This window comes from Pleurodeles waltl, chromosome 8 (assembly GCF_031143425.1).
Source record: "Pleurodeles waltl isolate 20211129_DDA chromosome 8, aPleWal1.hap1.20221129, whole genome shotgun sequence".
NCBI lineage: Eukaryota > Metazoa > Chordata > Amphibia > Caudata > Salamandridae > Pleurodeles > Pleurodeles waltl.
The window spans coordinates 127801047-127825106 of NC_090447.1; the positions used below are offsets into that span (position 1 = coordinate 127801047).

At 42.9% G+C, this 24060-nt stretch overlaps 1 protein-coding gene across 3 annotated transcripts in view; it reads right to left on the reverse strand.

Annotated features, from left to right (window-relative positions):
* The window catches only part of TENM4 (teneurin transmembrane protein 4), a 1476030-nt gene that overhangs the window by 893750 nt on the left and 558220 nt on the right, over positions 1-24060 (reverse strand). The window lies entirely within an intron of this gene.

The following is a 24060-nucleotide window of genomic DNA, read 5'->3' on the forward strand; positions in this document are numbered from 1 at the left end:
GCACCCAAAAGTTTAGAGGGCCCTTTCTATTTTGCCGCCACGCAGGAGAAACCGCAATCGGTTAACACGGCCTACAAATGAGCCAAGATCCCCGATGCACTTCCCAGGGTGTTAATCCGGACTGCCTGGGTTATGAAGTCCCCGCGCCCTAGCTCCTAAAACCCCCTCGGCTCGGCGCTGCGTGATGAAGAGGCATTAAAATCGGCCCTGTCGTTGCTCACAAGTCACTTTAATGTGGGTCTGCGGCGCGCGCGGCCGTGGCCGGCGGAAGCCGAGTGGCAGGCCGTAATTTCGCGTCCTGGGATATAGGGTTGAGTCTACTCTCGGATAATTGACTTTCTTGTTACGCACAAATCATGCTCTTCGAAGGGCTCGCGGCACCGCCTGCTGGGGAGGCACGTGCGCTGGGAACGGCACCTGCGGCGTCAGGGCCTGCGGGCAGGAGAGGAGCGAGGCGCTAGGCGAAGGGTGGCCAGATCTTCAGCACCAAAAACCGGGGCATTTTTTAAAAAGAGAAAAGGGACTACATTTGTACATCAACAGAGCGTTGATGACAGCTCTAATCAACATCAGAACGCAAAAGAGGCACTCAGAAAATAAATAAAATGTAATTTTTTTAAACCACCATCATACCTGTTAATTAAATTGCTCACAACAACTGCTAACTAAGCAATGTTTTGGAACACCTACAAAAAAGTGCCTCCCCTATTTTTCAGTCGACCCTCCCCTCTAAAAACTGTGACATGAGTCAAATTTGCTGAAAACTGCTCGGACCGGTGCCGTACAACTGGAACTGTCAAGGTTAATCTGGGATGCCTGGTCACCCTAGCTGTGCAACCATCAACACCTGAGCTATGGACCTCCCTTCACCCACAGCAACCCAGAGACCGAAACTGCATCACAGCGCACCCCTGACCGCTCAGCTCTGGCGTAGCAGCGTCCAGAATGCAGTGGTGCAGGTAGCTGGAATTAGATATAATATTTTGTTTCTTTTTTTGGAATAAGTCAATCAAAAATTGAGTTTAGGAGGTAAGTCATGTGCCTAATTGTGGTCGCTTGAAAGACTGTGAATGCGATGGGCATTAAACCTACTCAAGGTATACGTAGGTAAAAAGGGGCCAACCAACCTCAACTCCGGAGAATGAAAAGAGACTTCTGTGAATAGCATGAAGATCCCAAAAGGACATGCACAAGATCACAGTCACATACATTCCTTCTCTGCAACATCTAAGGTAGATGGACAAATGCCTTAGTACTATCTGAAACCAAGCAGCGTCTGTCGCTCCTTAATGTAGTTGATTTTGCAGTTATGCAATCACTGTGGTATAATTAAGCCTTATTGTTCACAGCAGCAGGAAGGAGTGGCTGTTAATGACTTTCTCCTCCAATTATGGGCCTAAACAACAGGAGAGAACCCATAACAATGGAGTTTGTAATTTACAGCCATTATTGCCACACAGCTAAGGCCACACCAGCTTGTCCCCTCTGTCACATCTCCTTAGGAGAAGCTATAAATGTGTACCAGCTCTTTCCTGTTCACTGTCAGTCTTGCCAGTCTTCAAAGACATCCCTACATCTGTACAGCTCGTGCAGAGGGCACGTAGACTGAGACTGCTTGCCTAACGTGCCTCCCACACAGAGTGTACTGTCCATCTCTTACATATCCTCGTAACACCGCCACACTACCCTGTAATTCTTCTACTCTCTGCACAGACAAATCGTTGGCCCTACGCGCTAGACACCGTGCATTTATTACATTGTGTAAGTCCAAAAAGAGCCCACGAGGATCACTTCTCTTTAAAAAAAGCAGATAGTTTAATCTGGGGCTTAGCAGCTCTGAAGCATGAGGCAACCTCAACACATCCCGCAAACAGGCGAAACAACATCTGAAATGAAATTCCAGATGAGCGGCAGCACAAAAGTTTGGGGACACTGGTAAAAAAGAATCCAGCACAATCATTATTTGCTCATTCTCAGGATAAACATTTCAGCATCTAAATTCAAGACACCCCATCAAGATGGCATATTTCAGACTTGTCTAGTTTCCTTCATCATGCTTTCACAGGTGATGCCATTTTACACTGAACAGGGCAAAAATAGACCAACTCCTCACTCCCTAGACAGAGATATAATAAGTCTGCATGATACCCAGTGCTCCGAGTAGCTCTCCCGCCTTGCTACCATGATTCTCCTTGACCTGCCATAAGTTTGTTTTGCTGTGTTTGGTAGTGTGTGTGGTAGATGCACAGAAAGCCCCATTGCCACATTCTGGAAAAATAGGACAAAGTAGCTGACGAAGGAGAAAGTCATTCTCCAGGATTAGACTAGGTTAGAATGAAAGGAAACTCAAACAAACAGTACAAAGACAAGGATCGTCCAGCCACAGAAGTCTCCTTGAGTGGTCACATAATTGTAGTTAATTCCCACAACTGAAGCATTCTTATTGGCAGTTCACGTTGGAAGGTGCTATGATGGGTGTTAACATCAGTTGTTCATTTAGTGTTTGAAGGGCCATTGCACCTTCTTTGCGTCTGATACACACCAGGAACCTCTAATGAAGGTTTTACTCATCGGGCATTAATTTAAAACTAGGGGTGCACTAAGTTTTAAATTTCACCCAAAAAGTTGGCAAATCCCATGTAGTTTTCAAAGTTAGCTAACTTTCCAGCTTTGCGGACATTTACTTGCAGAAGTTTTACACAGAAAGTTTTTGTTAGGACATTTTCTCGAAAAAACCCTTTCATAGAAGTATTCTCTCTTTAAAATTCTTTTTGCAGAGTTTTTTTTTCCATTAAAACACGTTTTGCCTAGGTTTTCTCCACTTAAATGTTTTTATAAGTTTGAGAACTTTGTGACGATTATGACAATGGTGAAGTTTTAATTCAAACTTCACGAAGTTCAGAAGGAAACGCCTCTGCATCCTAATAGGACCCTCCATGAAAACATTAGTTCAGTCGTAAATTTAGAAGGGAAATTATTGTTTTAGATTTATTAATTAAATTAAATATCCACTCAGGTAGCTTCTCTGCTTTTACAAAGTTTTTTTGTGTAATAATTGTGATAAGTAATGTAATAAAAATAGTTGTGTTATTTGTTCCCAAAAATACCTTTAAAATGTTGTAAGCAATGTAATGTCCTATATGTTGTATGGTACTTTTGCCCATGGCTGACGTGTTACTAGTTACTTTAGTAAATGTTATTTGCATTCCCAATTAGATTTTATAAACCTTCTTTTGCTTCAGCACCTCATCTAGTGAATAATTTCTCAGAGATACTGCAATACCTAAAAGCAGACTCGAGCAGAGAAGTGGAGGCCTTCATTCCCCTCCCTTCCTAAACAACTTTCCTAATCTTACACCCTTTTTATCTTTTTTGATGGTCTAGGCATCAAAGACAAATAGCTCCCGGAAACCAATTTCTGCTCTATGAAACTCTGAAATAGCACTGCAAGCTCACAGCCATTTAAGGATGCATTGTTAAGTATAAAACCCTTACTTTTCAAGTTCCAGCTCCCAAGGCGGTGGGAAGGATAATTTGATATCACAAAAAAAATAAAGATTCCAATCACAATAGTTCTTCAAAAAGAAAGTTTAGGTAATTTCCTAGCACTGGGCATTAATAGCCCCTATGGGCAGTATCGACCTGCTAGGCACATGGTCGCAGCAGGTGCCCAGATGGAAGAGAGGCTGTCCAATGTACACACAGCACCCACGGGGAATGCAGTGCCACATGGTACTCTCACTAAGGCTATTCCTGAAAGGATTCTATTGACAAATAAACAAGCTCGTTCTCTCTCAGCTTCGATTGTACCAAATTTAGAACACCTTTATCTTACTTCTTTTCTGCTCCGGTTTAATTTCCAGGAAATAATCAAAAAGGATTAGTGAGTCCCATGTTCTGCAGGAGGGAAAACTGGACCAAGATTTCTTAGTCTAGTATGTAGAAAGAGAATAATTTCTTGCTCTAATTTCTTCTTTAATTTGCTTTCTCTCCACGTAGAAAAATAAATATCTGTTTGCAGCATTTTTTATGGCCGAAAAAGCTTTCGAGTTTAGATATCGATTCGACCATTTTAGCTCTAACCAAGGCTAAAGTTCCTCTCACCACTTATGTGGCCAATATGCAGGCTACAGTGCGTTTGTTTTCCTCCAATTGCTTTGACACAGGTTCTATAATCAATCTCGAGGTGGGAAGGTCCTCCACAAATTAGATATGCTTATATTTTAGGTATATACTTTCTGTTTGAAAATTTGCTTCAATTTTGATCTTTTCTCCTCCGTTGCCCCATCTCCTCATTCCATGCTTCACTATCTCTTCAACACCTCATCAGGGGTAGTAAGCGCTATATAAGTACAGTTACAATCTCTTCATTCGTGCCAACCAGGCCCAACAACGGATGGATCTCAATGCTGGTATAGTGAGGGTGCCTCTGTTTTCCAGCGGCTACCTATGGCTCAACCTGCTGTGTGTTAATGGATGGGACTGGCGGCTCAGCAATCACAAAGGACTGACTTTGCACATTGTGCAGTGGCCTCCCGTTACTTTTCGGAGACATTTAAAGGCCACTGCCGGGATATATGGCATAGGTAGCTGTAATGAAATGTCTGTGATGTGGTTCTTCCTGCTGTGCATTTTGCAAGCAACGGAGAATGGGAATGGAAATCCCTTTTTATAGAGGGGCACTTATATTGAAACCGTAAATTGCTCGTGCGCTGGCTACAATAAAAAATATATTAAAAAATACAGCATAGTCAGTGACCAACAATCGAAATCAAAGAGCCATAAAATGCAGTCGATGACATTGGAAAAGTGGATATATTCCAACACAATGGACCAGCTATAGAAAGTTGCAGCTGCTGCAAAAACCTGACACACACAAAGCAACATACCGTTGATGTGCCTCTATTACTTGGAGGCCACAGAATTGCACAGGTCGTCAATGAATCCCCACCTGCCTCAGTCAGTCATAAGGGCCAGAAGCCCTTTCTTTCTAAAGGTCAGAGTTGACCACCAGTGCCTCCAAATCCCTCCAGCATGTATGGATCCTTACATGTGACATATTCTATGGCGGGGTCTTAGGCCAACAACAACTCTCAGCCACATTATTGGCAGATACTCTTACTTTGCAAGACTGTGGCCCCGTTGCCAAGTTGTTATACTTAATTAATCTGGCCTTTAAACTCTGGTAATTATCAAACCCCTTCTAGATATGCAAACATTCTACCACTGCCTTTGCATCTAGCAATCATACCATAGAAATCACACACAGAAAACCAGGTATGATTTTTTGATGTGGTCAGTCCTATGAGTCGAATCAAAAAGATTTTGGAATTGGCGCCTTACCAGCAACTTATTGTGGCATGCTTCATCATAGGTGTCTATCCACACCACGGTAGATGAATACCACTGTGGTGTACGCAATCATGTTTGGGAGTTCTTAGCTAAATCACAACTGGATCTGAAGCAGGCATCCAGAGAAATAAAAAATGTCTTAGAGTACACCATCATTCCAGCGAGAATGAAATTCAGTAACCTCTACGCATAGATGGTGAGAGATCACATGTATTTTAATGTGGTCTAATGTTCCCAGTATAGTTTTTTGTTTTCACTATGATTTTACCTTAGAGGTCTCTCCAAGAAGAGACTTCGATTAGGTGAGAGCCTTAGGCCTCCTTTTCTGTGCATGGTACCCAAATGCTTAGCTAGGCAGGTTTGCTAACAGCCTTGATGAAGGCCTCAGACTTGAATGGGCTTTAAAAGAAGGCCGAAATATGTTGGCACTTTCATAAGGGTGGTTGAGCCGTCGTTACTCATCTAACACCCTGGACAGTTTCCTTTTTAATCACGTCTACTGTACCCAATCAATAAAATGGAAATTTAAGTATACCCTAACACATTTTTATTTCTCTGGATCCCTGCTACAAATCCAGTTTTGATTTATCTAAGAACTCCCATACACGGTTGCGTCTGCCACGGTGGTATTCACCCATTGGGGTGTGGATAGACGCCTATAATGAAGCAGGCCATAATAAGTTGTGAGTGAGCCTTCTACTCCAAATCTTTTTGATTCTGCTCATAGGAACAACCACAGAAAAAAAATCAGACCCGGTTGTCTGTGTGCGATTAGTGTCTAATAGAGAGGACGCAACCAGGTTTTCCAATCCTCTTGATCTCCGGTTGTGTGTAAGAAATCATACCACACATTCAGTGCACCAATTGTTGCAGATGCTAGTGTGTTACACTGCTTGTTTGAAGCCCACATCTCTTGCTTTCCTAAAAGACTCTGGGCCATATTCCTTTGGCCCAGAGTCAAAGGCAGCAATGCGTCAAAATCAGGTAAGGCAGCAATGTGTCAAAATTAATTGTGCTGCGGCAAGACAGATGACGACACTATGGATGCGTCGCATTTACAATACAGTGCACCATGGCTTAAGGTCCCAAAATGAAATTCTGACGCATCAGTGGGAAAGATGTCACAACGCAAAGTGGTGCATTGCTGAAGTTGGGCTCAAGACAAGTGCAACTTCAGCAATGCATCAAAAAACATAGGCGATTGACGCAAGTAGCCTAATTTGTGGGGACCAATGTAAAAGAGTGTGAAATGGTGGAAAGGTCACCTTTGGTCCTGGATGTAATGAGGACAAGTATGAAGTATGGGTATGTGTCACATTACAGTGGGCATAGTCTACTTATGTGTACGTAGATACATAAGTATGTGTGACATATTGAGTGACATTTGAATGTGAGTGGATTCCAGTATATGTTGAAATATAAAGTGGCAATTCATGTGTTACCTACCTTATATGGGTACTTACCTGTTGTGCTTTGGAGTATGATTGGCTGGACTTCGGGACCCATTCCTATATGGATATGTGACACTCCTGCCCTGTCCTTTACATGGAATGCACAGCATCAAATTGAATTGCTGCACTGGTTGATAATATCTCAGGTGTCAGGGTCCCAGGTTGGTCAAGTGGTCCTACAACATGACTGAGATGTGTAGGCCTACACAGCCACTGCATAATTTTCTATGGGTGACAGAGGTGTAGGAATTTTGACGTATTCAAGGCTGAAATCAATGCCTCGAAAAGACGTGTCACACATTGCCAAACTTATAAATATCACTGTGTCAGCTGTGAATGACAATTTACAAGGGAACGCCTACCCTGCATACATTATTAACTGCGTGGCACAGCCGGTTGTAACGCAGGCATTTTCTGACGCAGGCTTACCGAAACTGACACATGGGGCCTAATGCCTCGCCTTGTAGATATGGAACAAATAATGCGCCGTCACAGTGTGAAAAAATGAAGCAATGGTGGCATAAATACCTTGTAAATATGCCCTTGTGGGCCTACATTTTGCTGCAGCTACTGCTCCTTTAGGATCTGTGATCCCTTCACAGCGTCTTTTCACCACTGTTCCCAACCCAGAAATCACTTTGGGTCAGCATTCAGGCATCACTGATGACACTGTCCTCACATAAATCTATTCAAGGCACAGATGTGTCTTAATGCTCCTGAATCTCTTGGTGATATTTTGGACCTACCAACTCTTGTAAATTTCAAGTTATTTATTTCCCCAAAACTGAATTTGTAGACCCCAATGACATCACACAGCCTACTCTACACCAATGCAATACTCCCAGTTATACTACGACTTGCTGTTTATCTGTCCTCATATCCACATTCGAAATGTAATGGTTATCTTTAGAGTTGGGCCCCATTGGTTTTCACCGATAGCTAAAAGTATCCAAAGGCCTGAAGCCTACCACTTTTCTTCATAACAATGCTCAGTGCTGGATCTCCTTGGATCCAGGAAGTCTGTGTTGTTCTAACCATTTACCTTGGGCATGGTAAGCATGAATCACTAGGATTGTGACTTAACTACTTACTTCCCATTATGCCGGCTGGCATGTAGGGCAGCAACAAAGGATCTCCATTTCTATCTGTCTTGGGCAAGCTTCTGTACTGTGCCCCAGCTATGGTTCAGGATCTGCATTTTCCGCCTCCAGGTGTCCTTTGGTTTTCCCCTTTTTCATTTGCCTTCAGGGGTACAGTGGCGAGCCGTTCTTTCAAATCACTCTTGTTCTTTTCTCATGTTTTCTCATATTCATCTCCATCTTTTTCTCATAATGATGATATCCACACTCTCCGTGCATCTGGTATCATGATTGTGAAATGAGCCAATATCCTAGCAAGTTATAAAGGTGATCTTTTTAAGCTTGTCTGACGTGGAACTGGGACTTCCACATAACAATAGCCATTAGGAAATGGCTGATTGAATTATTTTAACCTAAGGCCCTTAAAAGGTCAGTGGCAAAATATTCCATCCACATCATATTGGGTTTAGTACACTTTAGAAGCCTAGCCTAGCCTGTGCCAGTGTTTTTTGAGTGGTGGGAGGGAAAGAAGTGTGGTCAGTGATCTGTTTGATATGATTATTTAGGGTGAGGATAAAAAAAAGTTTCTCATAGAGTTGAGAGCTTATTGAGATGCAGAGGCCAAGAGAGCAGAGGAGCATTAGACCATATCACTCTCATTCAACACTTTTTCTCTTCATCCAGGATGTGCCAGCATGAGCAATAGTGGGTGCCTATCATTATGCTCATGAGCTCTGTTCTTGAACACAATGTTGACCAACTCCACGGGAGTCGGTGGCCAAAGACTGACAGAAGGAGGCATAAACAGTTCAATATTAGAACAGAAAGGGCCATCAAAAATGTGACATGGATTTCTTCACAAAATGGTAAGGCTGCACTATGCATTTTAACATTTCTCTGAGCTATTTCCAAACTTTCTGCCCATAATGCACTGCGGACTGAAGCGCGAGTACGGTAATGAAACATCTCAACCAGTTCTTACTGAATGGTGTAGAACAAGAGTCTCAGATCTCTTCACATACAGTGGACAACTCTGTGTTTGCTCTACGCAAACACATGTGGATCAGGAATTCTCAGCAGCATATAGAGTAATATGTTTGCATTGGGAGGGTGATGATATGGCAGGACTGAATGGAGTCATCGTCTTTCTAACGCACTGTGTCCACACTTAGGGGTGAGTCTGCTCGAATATCATGTAAGGAAACATTGGGGTTTTCCAAAGAGCGTCTTACACTGTAAAACCAAGAACTCTGTATCTATGAAACAATTTATTAAATTCCTTAATAGACAGAAATCCTATGTGTGATGATTATTTAAAAAATGCATTAAAATGCATGAAAGCACTTACTGATGGTAATAATATTCAAAACAAACAAAGATCATGTTCTTGGCGCTTGCATAGCACACAAATTGCCACACGCATGGCCTGATAGCATTTTTGATTTTTTACCACGGATGATCGGAGTTAAATTTGTGGTGATGCGTTAAGGGTATTTTCTGGTTCTCTTTTCGGTTTGCTGACTTTAAAAAATAAACCATATTTTCCCATCAAGGGCCGTTGCAGCTCTGGACGTCAAACCAACAACTGGCATCCAAGGCAAACCATGTAACCTGGCCCCCAATTATTTTTATTTCATTTTTAGGTCAAGCATAAGCGTACAACCTCTTGTATACTTTTAACTATACTTCTTCTGTGGGCTTTCAGCAATTTCATTTGTTAGTTTCAATGTCACTTAAAAATCCTTGCTTCCTAGTGGTCAGTCAGGCCTCTTTGTCCCTCCTTCTTCTGTGTGGGAGCAGGGACCAACTACTTCATAATTACACTTTGTCCTGTTTATCTGGTCTGTAGGGGACTTTCTTTTTACTTTGTTTCCTGCTTCTGTCCAGGGAAGCTTCCTTTTTCATTTGCAGAGCATTCTTTCTCTGAGCTTAGCTGTAAACAAGGCTATAAATCAGTCTGTTATCTTGGGCACGTTTGGTCTTTGTGGACCCTCTGCACCCTCTCTCATCTGCCTGGCTCCGCCCTTCCTTGGCTTGGATTTTCTTTACCAAGTCTGTCTGTCTGTGTGCTGAGAGCAAGGGCCGAGCATCGCTTGTAATTGCTTCTAGCTTAGGCACTACCAGGGCTTCTCAGTCCTTAGAGACAGGGCACACTTCTGCTCCATACTAGGATCCCATTTGCAGCTCCATCAGTGCACCTCAGTTCACACACTCCAAGCCCTCAGCCGTGCCAGTAACCCCACACACGCTGCCTGCCAGAACACCTCAGTTCTGTCAGTCAGTACACTCTGCTGCTCGAGTACTGGGACCTCGGACGCAGCTCCATTAGTGCACCGCAGTTCACACACTCAAAGCCCTCAGCCGTGCCGGTGCCAGGAACCCTGCACACGCTGTCTGCCAGAGCATCCTCAGTTCTCGTGGTCAGTACACTCTGCTGCTCCAGTACTGGGAACTCGGGTGCAGCTCCATCAGAGTACAGAGGTTCACACACGCCAAGCCCTCAGCCATGCCAGTGCCTGGAGCCCCACACATGCTGTCTGCCAGAGCACCTCAGTCCTCGCAGTCAGTACACTCTGCTGCTCCAGTACTGGGAACTCAGGCGCAGCTCCATCAGAGTACAGAGGGTCACACACTCCAATCCCTCAGCCGTGTCAGGAACCCCACACACACTCTCTTCCAGAGGACCTTAGTTCTTGCAGTCAGTACAGTCTGCTGTTCCAGTACTGGGACCTCGGGCACTCTGCCATCGGTGCACCTCAGTTTATGCACTCCAAGCCCTCAGCCTTGCCTGAACCGCACATATGCCGTCTGCTAGAGCACCTCAGTTCTTGCAGTCAGTACACTCTGCTGTTCCTGTACTAGGACCTTGGATGCAGCTCCATCAGTGCACCTCAGTTCTACCCTGGTGAGGTCGCTTCCTTTCCTATACTGGGACCATGGTTACATACAGTTCCATTACAGCAAGCAGTTCAATTCTAATATTTATTCCCACTGCCAAGCCAATACTGGACCCAAAATAGCAAAACACAGCTCAGCCGGTGCACCTCAATGGTAACATCCAATGCCACTGTTGATGGGAACCACCACAGCTTCGCAAGAATCCATCAGTTCTAACATTCAGTGCACATTTCTTCTCAGTACTGAGGCTCACACACATGTCCTTCAGGACTCCTCGCTGATGTGGTTCAGAGGCAATCCCACTCCCATACTGGGCCCTACTTGCAGCTTCACCAGGGCACCTCCAGGCTAACACTCGGCAACACTGGCACGCCAATACTAGGTTCCACAAATAGCTCCATTAACATACCTCACTTCTGACCTTGTGTGCCCGTTACTATTCCAGTACTGCAGCCCACATACAACTCTGTCAGTGCACCTTAACATAATCTGCAGCACCCCATTATTACAATACCAGGAATTACACACCGCTTTGTTTCTCATTCCTCACCTGCTGCCTTTTTTTGCTTCCAGCACTAGGCAGGGACACAGCTCTGTTTATAGCCCCAATCCTGATCTGAAGCGCCCCAATACTGCTGTACTGGGGTTCACACACTGTTCTGCAGTGCCCCATGCTGTTCCACACTCTGACTTCTGTTTGAGAACGTGGGGAGCCAATTAAATCTATTCTTTGCTGTCATCTTTATTTGGAATGGTCTGTTTCACCTATCTCACTCCGTTCTTTCCTCTACTCTGTTTACTCTCAATGTTTTCTTTCTCCCCTACTTTTCTCTTTCCAGCTCTTAAAATCCACATGTTAACAGTTTCCCTCTTTCTTTCAACTGTTTATTTCTACTCCTCTCCCTTTTTTTATTTTCCTCTTTCTCTTGCTACCTCCTCTTTCAAACTCACAAAAACGTGGTTATTTCTTTCCTTGTTTCATTCCTCTCTTTTGTCTTCATCAGGTGTTCATTCTTTCACTATTTTTTTCTCTCCCCTTCATTCTTCCTTTGTCTTTTTTATTTGCTCTTTCCTTTGACTCGGTATGCGGCCTTTCACTCTTTTTTTAGATCTTTCTTTCTTCCTTTCTCTAGTGTTTTTCTTATCTTTATCTGTTAATTCATGTTTTACTGTAAATCTCTCTTTTTTCCTGTCTCTATGTAGAAGCCACAAGGTATTTGTCGGGTCTTGAAGTGTCAAAATGGTTTTCCCATTCTGTGTCTGTGGGAAATGTGTGAGTATCTACATGCCCTGGGTCTTTTGCTGCTTGTTTCTCTCACCATCACTTGTTTTCTCTATTGTTAATTTTTCTCTTTCTTTTCACACTTCTTTCATTATTTTTTCCTCTTTATCTTTCGTTCGCTAGCTTCCTTTCCTTTTTACTTTTGTCTCACACGTTTGCTCTACTTCTTCTCTTAGTTGTGTTTTCATTTTCTCATTCTTTCTTTCCCTTGTTTCTTTTATTTCTTTGCTACATCTTCCCTTTCTTCCTTTAGCCTGCTGTTTTTTTTTTTTCGCTTCTCTTTTTCTGCCCCATCTGCTTTCTCTCCTGATGCCTAGTTTTCCATGGAGCAACAAGTGCAGTGGCACCGGGGCCCAGAGACCTATGGACCTCACTCAATTCTAATTGCTGCTGTATTTTCCTACCGAAATTGAGGTCAACTATTTTCCTTTCATACTCCACGGCCCATGACACTGTTGCTACGCCACTTGTCCTCTCCATCTTCTCTCCCCACTCCCTCTTTCCTTTCACCCTCCAATCCCTCCCAAATGATACTTTTGTTATGGTGTTTTAAGCATTACACTCTAATGCCAAAAGTTTATTTCTGATAAAGGTTTATATGATAATTGTATATGTTTTAATATAGAGGAAAAAGGTAAATGGAAGTGCTTACGTTAAATGGCGGGCCACTGGAATTATAGGGCATGAAAAGATGAAATTATGAGGCAGGGTTGACCAATTTATGTGGCAGAAAAGTCCAGTTATGAATTGACAATGCAAATAGATCTAATTCAAGAAAATGTAAGACCTATTGCATTGCAAATGCTTGTTTTCACATGTTTTTTTCATATTTCGGGTGCCCTGTCAATTTAGGCGACATAGATCACCTAAATAGACAGGGCACCCATGTCAGGGACTATAAGTGACCATCAGAAATGTTGTCTGTGTTGGAAAAAAAACAATGCACACTGAAGTGTCTTACAAGTTTGCGAGTAATAATGAGCAGTAATTAATCTGAAAATAAAGCTGGGCGATAGCTACATACTGCTGTTTTCACCTATGTCTTGTAGTGTGTAGATGTGTTCTCATAGTCTTTATAACTTCCCAGGTAAAACTTGTGTAAGCGGGCTTTGTGTTCAATTTCTGTCACTGATAATTGATATTCAAAAATAGATTGCTTTCGTACTCTCAATAATCTTAGAGTCGAAACATCAATATTATAGTCCTTAGGACTGGAGCTTTAAATTGTTGGATTATATGCCTGTAAATTGTAACAGGATCTGACTTGATGTGTATTAAGGACCAGTGAAAACCACTATAAGAAATTGTTGATTTTATTTGTATATAGTCACGTTGTGCTCTTCTTTTTCACTTTGTCATCTGCACCTATATCACTTAGCAATGAGTTTATGTTCTTACAATTGTTTCTATTCATTAATTAATTTATCTCACATACCCTTGATATTCAAATACTATCTGTATTTCAGGTGAGCTGACATGTTTCATTCTTACTACAAGCATTCTCAAGACTGGGATAGAGGATCTTTGTGTTTTTCAAGTGGCTTAAGCAAACATAAAGAGAAGTGGGACATTCCTTCTGTGTCTTTTTGAGCATTTCGCTAGAGGGGGATTTAAACCTTGGACAGGATGGCAGATAGGCAAAATGAGCAAAACAGAATCATGGTCCATTATGCTAATCCCTGGATTGAGGGTTAAGAGCACACATTCACGTACTGTAAGAAACTGGGTTGTGGGTTGAGGGAGTGTCGAAGCCCAACTCAAGGAATAACCACAATCAGTGTCAGATGAACCACAAAAAACGCTAAATTAACCTCTTGCAGTTTGGCACCAAAGCAGTCAGGCCTAATTTAGAGGCACTGTGTAAAGTGTTCAGGCACCGCACAAACAGTAATAATGTGAAAACACAACACAAGAACAATCCCAAATCAATTTAGAAAAATAGAGAACATTTTAATAAATAAATTGAGACCAGAATGATAAGTTAATCAGTAGAACCAGAGGTTTCAGGTAAGTATCACACCTGAAAGTGAAAAGCGCCACTCTCAGTCATCTGGTTGTGCAATACCAGGAGAAAGTCACATGGTCATGCCCACTGCGATGGAGTGTGGGCCGGAAAGGGACCAGGTTAGTCCCGCCGTAAAGGTTACCTTCTCAAAGTCTGGCGCTAAGAGTTCCAGACTTCAGGGTTTCACAGCAGGAGCTCAACTGAAGCCAGCCAAGGGGGCACACCTGGGAGAGCGCCACTTGGGGATTAGGAACTCACTCCGTCAGAGGCGAATAGGGCTCATGAAGGACCAGTTGCAGGTCCAGGCAGGGCCAGTTGCAGCAGGTTCTGCTGGGCAGTTGAAGGGAGACCTCTGGAGACTGTTGTGACCCTGTAGCGCAGAACAGGAGGCCAGCAAACTAACCTTTGGAGTCACTAATGTTAGCCTGCGAGGAACGGTGCAGGTTCAGTAGTTCTGACAGAGCAGGGCAGGCCATAAGCAGTAAGCAGTAGGGCAGTCCTCAAGCATCAGTACAGTCTTCTGGTAGCAGTAGGCTAGTTCTCTCTAGAATGAGGCAGGATGTAAGCAGCAGGGCAGTCCTCTGGGGAACAAGGCAGGCGCCTAAAGCAACAGGGCAGTCCTCTGGGGAACAAGACAGGCCTAAAGCAACAGGGCAGTCCTCTGGGGAACAAGGCAGGCCTAAAGCAACAGGCAGTCCTCTGGGAAACAAGACATGCCTAAAGCAACAGGCCAGTCCTCTGGGGAACAAGGCAGGCACCTAAAGCAACAGGGCAGTCCTCTGGGGAACAAGACAGGCCTAAAGCAACAGGGCAGTCCTCTGGGGAACAAGGCAGTCCTTTTTCTGTAATGTCCACAGGTTAAGGAGTGTACTGAAGAATGGTCAGGAGGTCTAATATTTATACCTGGTATCATCCTTTGAAGTGGGGGAATTTTGATGGCTACCCACACATGTGGTTCTGGAAAGTTCTTCTCTTCCCTTACCAAGATTCCATGAAGTTCGAAGTGACAAAAATGACTAGTTTCAAGTTATTTTGTGTGTTTCAGAGGAAAGCCCTTGGAATGTAAGTGGGGCAGGGAGCAGCTCCACCCTGACTATTCTGTCAGAATGGTTCATTCTTCTCACACCTAGTACCCTATTGTTCACTGTCTGGGACCAATAGGCATTCTTAATTGGGGATCCATTAACAGGCCCAGGCTGCTGGAAACCCTACAAGGCCTTAGAAGCCTTTGGGCAGCAAAATTCCAAATTTCTAAAAGTGTAATTTTCAAAATTGTAATCTAAAATCTGTCTTTACCGTTAAATAGGAATTTAAATTACAATTCATTTAAGTCCAAACATGACATTTCTACCTGTTGCAAATCAATACTTAGCACATATTATATGTAATGAGGTAACCCAATGTTATGTAATGAAAGAGGTCACATTTAGGAGTTTTTCACTACCAGGACTTGAGAAACTTAAAAACACATCCCGTTTTTTAAATACAATCCACCCTACACTCAGGACAGTTTAGACTCTACCTTAGGAGTGAAGTATATGTATTAAAAAGGAAGGTTTAGACGTGCCAAAAGGTTTATTTTACCAGGTCGAATTGGCAGTTCAGAACTGCAGTACAGGGTACAATGCCAGGCGTGAGACATGTTTTAAAGTGCTACTTTAGTGGGCGGCAAAATGAGGCCATGAATGGGTAATTTGCTTGCGTCTCCCTGTTCTATTCTTGTTTGGCTCAAACATCACGTTTCTTGTTCTTCAGAACAGTTGGCATTGCGCTGTCTCAGATTTATTCAGAGGCACAAGCATGAAATTCTGTTAGCGTATGGCTCCTGACTGGATATGAAGCACATTGCATGACCACACAATGCGGCTGTGGGTGGGACTATTCATACGATAGTGAAATCCTAGCCTGAACTTTGAGATTAGCTCATGATTTAATACTATTCACACATGCTTAGGGTGAACTTACTACTTGAGTTAGTGGTATGTCTACCAACTGGATGAACTCATATGGACCACAAGCTTGTATATTAATTACTTTACCAAGATGAAGAATATCAGCAAGTAGTGCTGGCAATGCCATTTCCCTTCACACGAGTAGCCCCCAAATCTTACAGCTTGTTTTTAGGTCGAGCGTGCAAGCGCTCTAACAACTTGTAATCTCTCTGTGGGTTTTTAACCACGTCCACCGCATGCCCATCACTATCACTCGTTCCTGGGCTTGCATTTCAAAAATCCTTTGTTAACCCTGTTAAATGCTTTACGTTTGTACCTCCTTGGTGTACTTTTGTTACCGCCTTGGCCATTGACCCTGCTTCATGGATAATTCCACATTTGTCAATACGTTTGCGAGCAAACTTCTTTTTCCTTTTGTGTCTCTCCTTTGCGCTCATGCTCATGGCGGCCGTGGCATTTTGAATCGGCTTGCTCATGTTAACTATTTTACTTTTCATTTCCAATTTATGTGGCAAGAAAAGTCCAGTTAGGAATTTAAAACGCTAATAGCTATAACTCGCGCAATCACGAGACCCACTGCATTGCAAATGCTTGTTCTGTGTTGCCTTGAGAAACATTACAGGATTGAAACTCTTAAATAACACGCACAGTCTCTATTTTGAAGGTAACATGGTGAGTAAAATAACATGTATATCTTTACACCACCTCACAGTATATAAAAAAAAACTTTCTAAGTGAGCCTTCTATTTTCTCTTTTAGGCAATGGTTCTAAGACGACTTGTCCTAATGAGCCCCTGTAAAAAATGTTAGGGTTGAAACATCAACATTGTGGTCCCTTGGGCTGGAGTTTCTAACCTGTTGAATTATAGACCTGTGAACTGTAACAGGATGTGACATGATGTGTATGAGACACCAGGGACAATCCCTATACGTTGTTGGTTTTATTTGTACATAGTTACGTTGTGTACTTCTTTTTCAGTTCATCGCCTGCACCTATGTCAGTTTGTAATGAGGTTATGTGCTGTACCTACATGAAGATAAGCTGTATATATATGAGGTATGCTTCACAAAGGTCTGTGTAATATATTAATTACAACCAGTGAATGAATTAAGTAACTCAAGTTACTGTGTATTATTTTCCTACGGTTCCTTTGTCCCCAAGATATAATCCCACGGGACCACTGTTTTGATATTATTAATATACCCAGTTTCTGATGTGCGAGTAGGGTTGGTCTTTTTTCATTATTTACAGAGTCCTAGTGCCAACAAAAAGGAATTCAGAAAACAGGAAGGTGGAGGCAAAAGGTTTGGGGGTGGCCCTGCTGAGAGAGCCTGCTCACATTCGTTTTACTGATTTAGATGGGCAACAGAATAAATAGGCTTTGATGGGATTCATACCTGTAACGCAGTGCTTAATTTGTAAATAAAAACGTGCCGGTGCCCAAAGCCCTCTTCTTGAACATGTGGCTGGTGCAATTAAATGTGGGAACATTGAATACTGAGGCGGTATAATCCTGAAGCCATCTCGGGCCTCTTCAATCCATTTACAGCCACTCCCTGCCCCTTCAGCTTACTCTGGCATCTTTCTGCTTTCTCCCATTGTGGCGTTTTTTTCGTTTTTCCCTTCCACCGTCTTTCCCATATGTGTCTTTTGCTCGCCGCAAATGCTTGAGGCAGAGGAATAAGCCCCGTCCCGCAAAAATAAGTGCCGGTGCTCAACATCAAAGTAAGAATCAACTCTGTGCAACAGAAGAGCTTTAAAGGGGCAGGTACTCTCTGGTACTCTGTTCCTGCAATTCATTATTCTGAAACAGAGTGCCTGCACCTCTCAGCACTGATACAATACATTTAATGGGAGAGTACCAGAACTTTTCAGGAGAGAACAGGTATTCCGGATAGCGAGTACTAGGACGTCTCCATTTAAAGCACCGACCCACGGGCAATAAACCCAGTGAGCTGGAGGACAAGAGCTCACATCCCAATCTCTGACCTAAAGCGAGCTGTGATCAGTGGTGCCCCCTCACTGCACTAACTCCAGCTCTTTGTAAGACTCATGCATCAGCGCTCAACTGCATTAACTAGAGTAGAAATGCCAAAGCCAGCCTGTCTTCCATCCCCGCCTGAAGCCTGTTCCCTTCTCCACTGTTTACCCCTTGCAAGCCGCGCCATGCAGCTACCTTCCCGCTAGCTGCTGATCAATGTTGACAAGAAGCTTCAAAGCGGCGGGGTGGTGGTGGTGGTGGTGGGGGGTGGGGTGGGCTTCATGCACAACCACCGCTCTTGAACTTCATGCTTGCCAATAGCTGTTTTACTTTGTGTTACCATACTAATGCGCCTTATAAATAGTCCCCCAGGTGTAACGCGCCGCTCGAACGCCGGCGGTGCATTGGATCCCATTGGGCGAGATCTGACTATGGTTGGTGTCGGAATTGAATGACGGGCGAGACCAGCGGCACCAATGATCGCTTGGAAGGAGAGAGGCTGTGTTTTTCAACTTTTCATTGCTGTAGATAAATATTCCTTCTTCCGGTGGATAAATATTCGTTGCCTTAAGCTGCCTACATACTAATTTCAGATGCACTGGTTCAAAGGCAACGAAGGTGTTCCCTTGATATTCAAATATCAAATTAAAAAACATCAAAAACTCACCAGTTTCCTCTGTCACCTTGGGCATTGTAGAGTCAACACGTCCCTTCCCCTATCGTAGTCTCCCCCTCCCAATGGTACCCACGTGGGGCAAGCTGCTTGCCTCTGCCATGCTTTCAGAATGACAGCAACTAGTTTACTGCCACAAGGCACTGAGTGCACATTTATAAGCGTTTTTAAAGAGCTTTTTTAGAAAAAAAATAAAAAAAAAAATATATATATATATATATCGATTTAAACATTTAAAGAGTAATCAGTTGAACTCTACATAAATAATTAGACCAGTACTTACTTAACCACGAACTTGAGGCCACACACACACAATATATGCTGCAAACTTCAGATTATTTGAGAAATAAATAAAATAAATCCCCTGCTAACAGCTTCCGAATTAAAAGGTTCACCACCCCTTTAAGAAGGGACAAACCTCCACCAAGAAGGGCCAAGAATCTCTCCAGAGCTGTTCACTTCCTGTGTGGCTGCCCCCTCAGACTTCTATCAGAACCAGTAAATCATCATCAAAGGACAAGATGGAGATTCACGAAAGGTTTGCTGGAACTTATTCTTGTGGCACTCCAGACATTCAGCATTTGGCAAGGAGTACTACAGGAGTAAGTAATGCCTACTCACAGCCAAATCTTTGTGGACTGGGACCACTGCTCCGATCTGCACCACTTAAGTGTTTGAAAGCTGCCAAAGTAGTTGACTTTACCAGTGCTTTTTGACAATGATGCTCTGCATTGGCAAAAAGTTTTTTTTTGTTTTAGAAACAAAAAAAAAAAAAAAAGGCCCAGCACAATGATGTACACATGTGCAAGCTTCATCATGCTATGGCGGCCACAGTGTGATTGTGTATAGGTGTGCGTGGATCATCAAGGAAGCATGCTCATGTGTCAACATGTGGTGGCCATTTTGGCTTTTTTTAATTTACTGTCCCAAGATGGCAGACACCCACTACTTTATGTGATAAATTAAAAATATATATATTGCAGTAGACCATTTACACAAAAGAAGCAGTCCTACAGCAAATTACAGCAGCAGGCTCCCAAAAAGTTAAACTTAAATAATTAAAAAACAAACATGGGGGTGGAGAACGATGAAGCAACAGAGGTAGGGGGTGTGTGGGTAAAAGCATAAAAATGCTTCAGCAGAGGGTTGGGACAGCAACAGAGGAGGCAAGTTACTAAAAACAGAAAAGGCAAGGGTCGAGGTGGAATTGAAGAAACAACAGACGAGCGAGGTGGTGGAAAGCAGAATGAGAATGCAGGAGGGTCAGGATGCATAGGGAAGAGACACGGGGGGGTAATGGGACAGAGAGAGAGAATGAACACTTGAACTCCTATGGAGTGCTAAAAGCAAAAGAAAAAAGTAGTTCTTCAAATGAACGCAGTGGAAGAATACAAACCATCAACCGAAAGGATGATGAAGAAGTTATGTTCCAGGTTGGGAACAAACACAAGAAGAGAAGGGAAAGCTATTGAATAAGAAGAAGGCAAATGAGACTGACAATAAGGCCAATCAATTTTAGGCAGTGGCCTCGCCTAAGGGTGGAATGTAAATAACCGAGTGGACTATGTATGGCACGTTTGGTGCTACGTTGAAGCATACTGGGTAGCCACTTTTGGACAATTAACAGTGGTGTTCGACGTTGCAAATGCAGGGCTCAAACAAGCCCCAGCTGCTACACGATAGGGAGCACCAAAACAGCAAAATATCATTTTGCCTGTGCCTTTCAAAATGGAGGTACCAGGACTGTCTGCAAGATCTGAGGGGGTCTCACAGGTATGCAAGTGACTATGCCTCGGGGGACAGTAAATTTGGGGTCCCCCGTGGTCCCCTTCCCACCCTGCACTACCAGACTGACCCCTAATTTCTCTATCCATCACATGTTGTTTGAAAAGGGGTCATATAACTTGCTACTATTTTTTATAAAGAGCGCTGTGATTGGCTGAGGCGAACGCAAAATTCTTCACTGACGTGACGCAATGTTTATCGTCTTCCTGCGTTCAGAGCCAGAGAGAAGGCAAAGGGAACGGCGGAGGAGGAGCACGGAAAGGGCAGTGATTTGGGGCAGACGTTAACTAACCTATTCATGTCCCAAAATATAAAGCTTAAGATCCCCTTAGAATAGGAAGCTTTGGATGCAACGACGTCCCCTGAAACTAGAACGTGCGTCTTACGGACAAAAGGTAATCGAATTCCCACGGGAGCGCTGATGTGAAAACGAGCAGGAAAATCGTAAAAGAGCCCTGCTGTGTGCCTTTAATGTTACTGGGGAGGAGGACCCGGCACATTTTCTACTTTTAGCTACAAGGACAATAATTCCAAGCAAAGAATTAGGCTTTTGTTGCCTGAAAGATGTATTAGACGGTGGGGCAACCACTGCGTGGCTTTTGAGGGCCGAGAATGAAAGAAACTCGTAAGCCATGGCTGGATATTTGAGCAATAACATGTTCTATATAATAATAAAATAACATTTTTAAGTATATTAACTTGTGTGTTCTATATAATAAGTTGAATTTTAATAGCTCTTTATACTGCTGTTCTGCAGTTTCTAAGCGCTATAGCTGGAGTATATTGATATTTACTCAATTTATTGGGACCCAATTTACCGAGTAGGGGAAGATGAAAGGTTGAGCAGCCCTCGCATGTTTGAGCAGCAAGCTTTTCAACTCACTGAGCCATGGCGCTGGCTTCAAATCGTCACAGATATAATAAATTGTATCAACAATTGCAGTATGTGGATCAGACTAGTGGGTGACGCTCAAAGCACGTGAGCAGAGGAAATGACTGACAATTCCAGTACATTTAGGGAATGCACTCTTTGGAGGCTGTATGTAGGGGTAAAAACCTCTGGGCACGTCGATTCTGGTAAGCTGGGATAGTATTTAAAGTGGCTTTTATCTTTTAATGAGGTAAATGCCTACGCTCAGTTTAATTGCATTAACCCCCCCTTAAAGCCTAAATTTGTGTTGTGTGTCAGTGGCCTTAAATTACAGCCAAATGCAAAAGTGTCGTAACTTTACCTTGACAGTCGAATTTTGAGAGATTTGTGGTTTGATTTCGAAAAACAGTTCTAGCAGCAATTCTAACGACTGCCTGAAGGATGATTGTTTACAACATATCAAAACATGCATTTGCAATGCAACAGGTCTCGCACGTTGTAAACTTCTAACTGGACGTTTCTTGCCACACAAATTGCAAGGAAAAAAAGCAGCATGATTGCGCTGAAATTGAAAAACAAAAAACAAAGCACAATCGCGCTATGTAAAACTCACAGCGATCGCGCTGCATGGAAAATAAAAAGATAAAGTAGTCCGGAAACCATGCTGAAAACATGGAGCCTCGTCTGTTTTCAGTAGTTGGCTGGTGCGCTCGAGGAGGGCTAAACACCGGAAAAGGCATGACATATGCATGCCTTTCATTAATGAAATCAAGCGGATTTCAAAAGGCGAGCCCACGAACCAATGAAAGTGACAGGCTTGACATGGGCGTGGTTAAAAGCCCAAAGGGAGATTACAACAGGGACAGAGCGCTTGTGTGCTCGACCCTAAAAATGTACTGGCTTCTGCACTATCGAGACAATGTCAATTATCATAATGTACGGAGCTGGATGTAAGAAGAAAGACTATGCGCTGGAGCGCCATATAAGAAAACATACCCACTGCAGCCCACTCTCTCATTGCTTTGCATTTGGAGCACTTACTCTCATGGCCCAACACCCACTGTTCTCTGAACAGCTGAGACCAGAGAAATGTTTGAAGAGAGAACTGTGCGCTTACAGTGGTAGATTGGTAGACCTAGTGATGCCATGCAGGCAAACATTAACAGATTGTAAAATTCAATAACTCACTGGAAAGGTGCCATTTCTTTTTTTTTATAAATATATATCACAACTGGAAAATGTAATCACTTTTTAGGTTTTGAACTCTTCTTTAATGCCACGTTGCAGATGAGTCACAAAGCACAAGGGAAGCCCCCCTCTAATGTCTCTAGAAGTGAAGTGGGTTAACAGAGCGTTACCTTCATTTTGATATACATTACACTACTCATTCATATAGTTAAATAAATGACATACACGCTTTTGTAAAGCAGCCAACCTACTCCTAAAAGCTTTATATCCTCGTTGAGATTATGCTAGTAAACGTATATTTCCCCAATAGTAAGTTGCATGGCAGATCGTAAGTATAGAATTGTTTTTGTTTTTATATTTAGAAGTTGGTTTCAACTGAAGTTTTTTAGGATTTTTTAAAATATGTTTTGTATTTTTTTCATCACTGCTCTTAGTAAACAACAATGACGCTGAATTAAGAATGTGTATGTAATTAGATTTTTGCCTTTGGCAGTGATATACTTAAAGCAGGGCCAGAAATGTGCTTGTAGTCCTTCCCACCCCATCGCCATGGCGAGAGAACATGGCACCATATTCATAATGCCAACTTTTCTTTTTGCCATTCCTATATTTTTTGTTTTTTAGCACATGCTCCATCTAACACAAGCTGATTGCGAGTTTTTAGGTCTTTACTCCTGTTCGAAAACTCCCTGCCACTAAGCAAAGGGTGTTTCAAGTTATTTCTGTGGTGCCTTTATCACTTTGCCCTCATGGACACTTCTTTTGGGCTTTATTTTACCTATTGTTAAAGGGAGGAGGTCTATGGGGTCCAGTCCATGAGCTGGTGGTTAATGCTATGTATTGCCTTGCAAGGTATGGGTTAAAGACGTGTAGTGTGCTTGAGCGGGTGTGGAGTGGCGGTCATCGTGGCATAGTTAGACCTTCTGATCGGTGTAGAGGCATGAGATAGAGACTCCTGTGGCAGCTGTGAGGCCACAGAACCAACCAAATCAACTTTGGAAATAACAGCATATTTTTAAACCCTCATTTATTAGAACTTTCCCAAGAAAAAGAGGCTTCATTGTGTAATGACACCCATTGAAGTAGGTAAAAAAGTGTTTCACTCAAATGGCATGTAGTGGCATGTAGCTCAAACACCAGGAAGCGAAGACATGTGAATTGGGATCACGTATTATATTGTATTGTAATGGTATTTATATAGCGCTTACTACCCCTGACGAGGCATCAAAGCGCTTTTTGGCGAGTAGCACTCTACTCTGGAACCCAAAAGGAATTAGTGGTGGATTAGTATAGGGAAATATGAGTAAAGTTCTAGTATTATTATGAGTTAATGTGGCTCCCAGCATGCCTTGCACCATAACCCAAAATATAAGCCAGGGCAATGCTTTAAGTAAGCTCGAGGCACACTTTTTGGAAGTTTGGTTTTGTTTCCTCCACTCCTAAGTTTGATTAGTCCATATATGGATTTAGCATTTTCCACCAGCAAGCTTGCTTGCCTTCAAGCCCAGCTTAACTCCAGTGCCTTGTTTACCTAAAGATCTT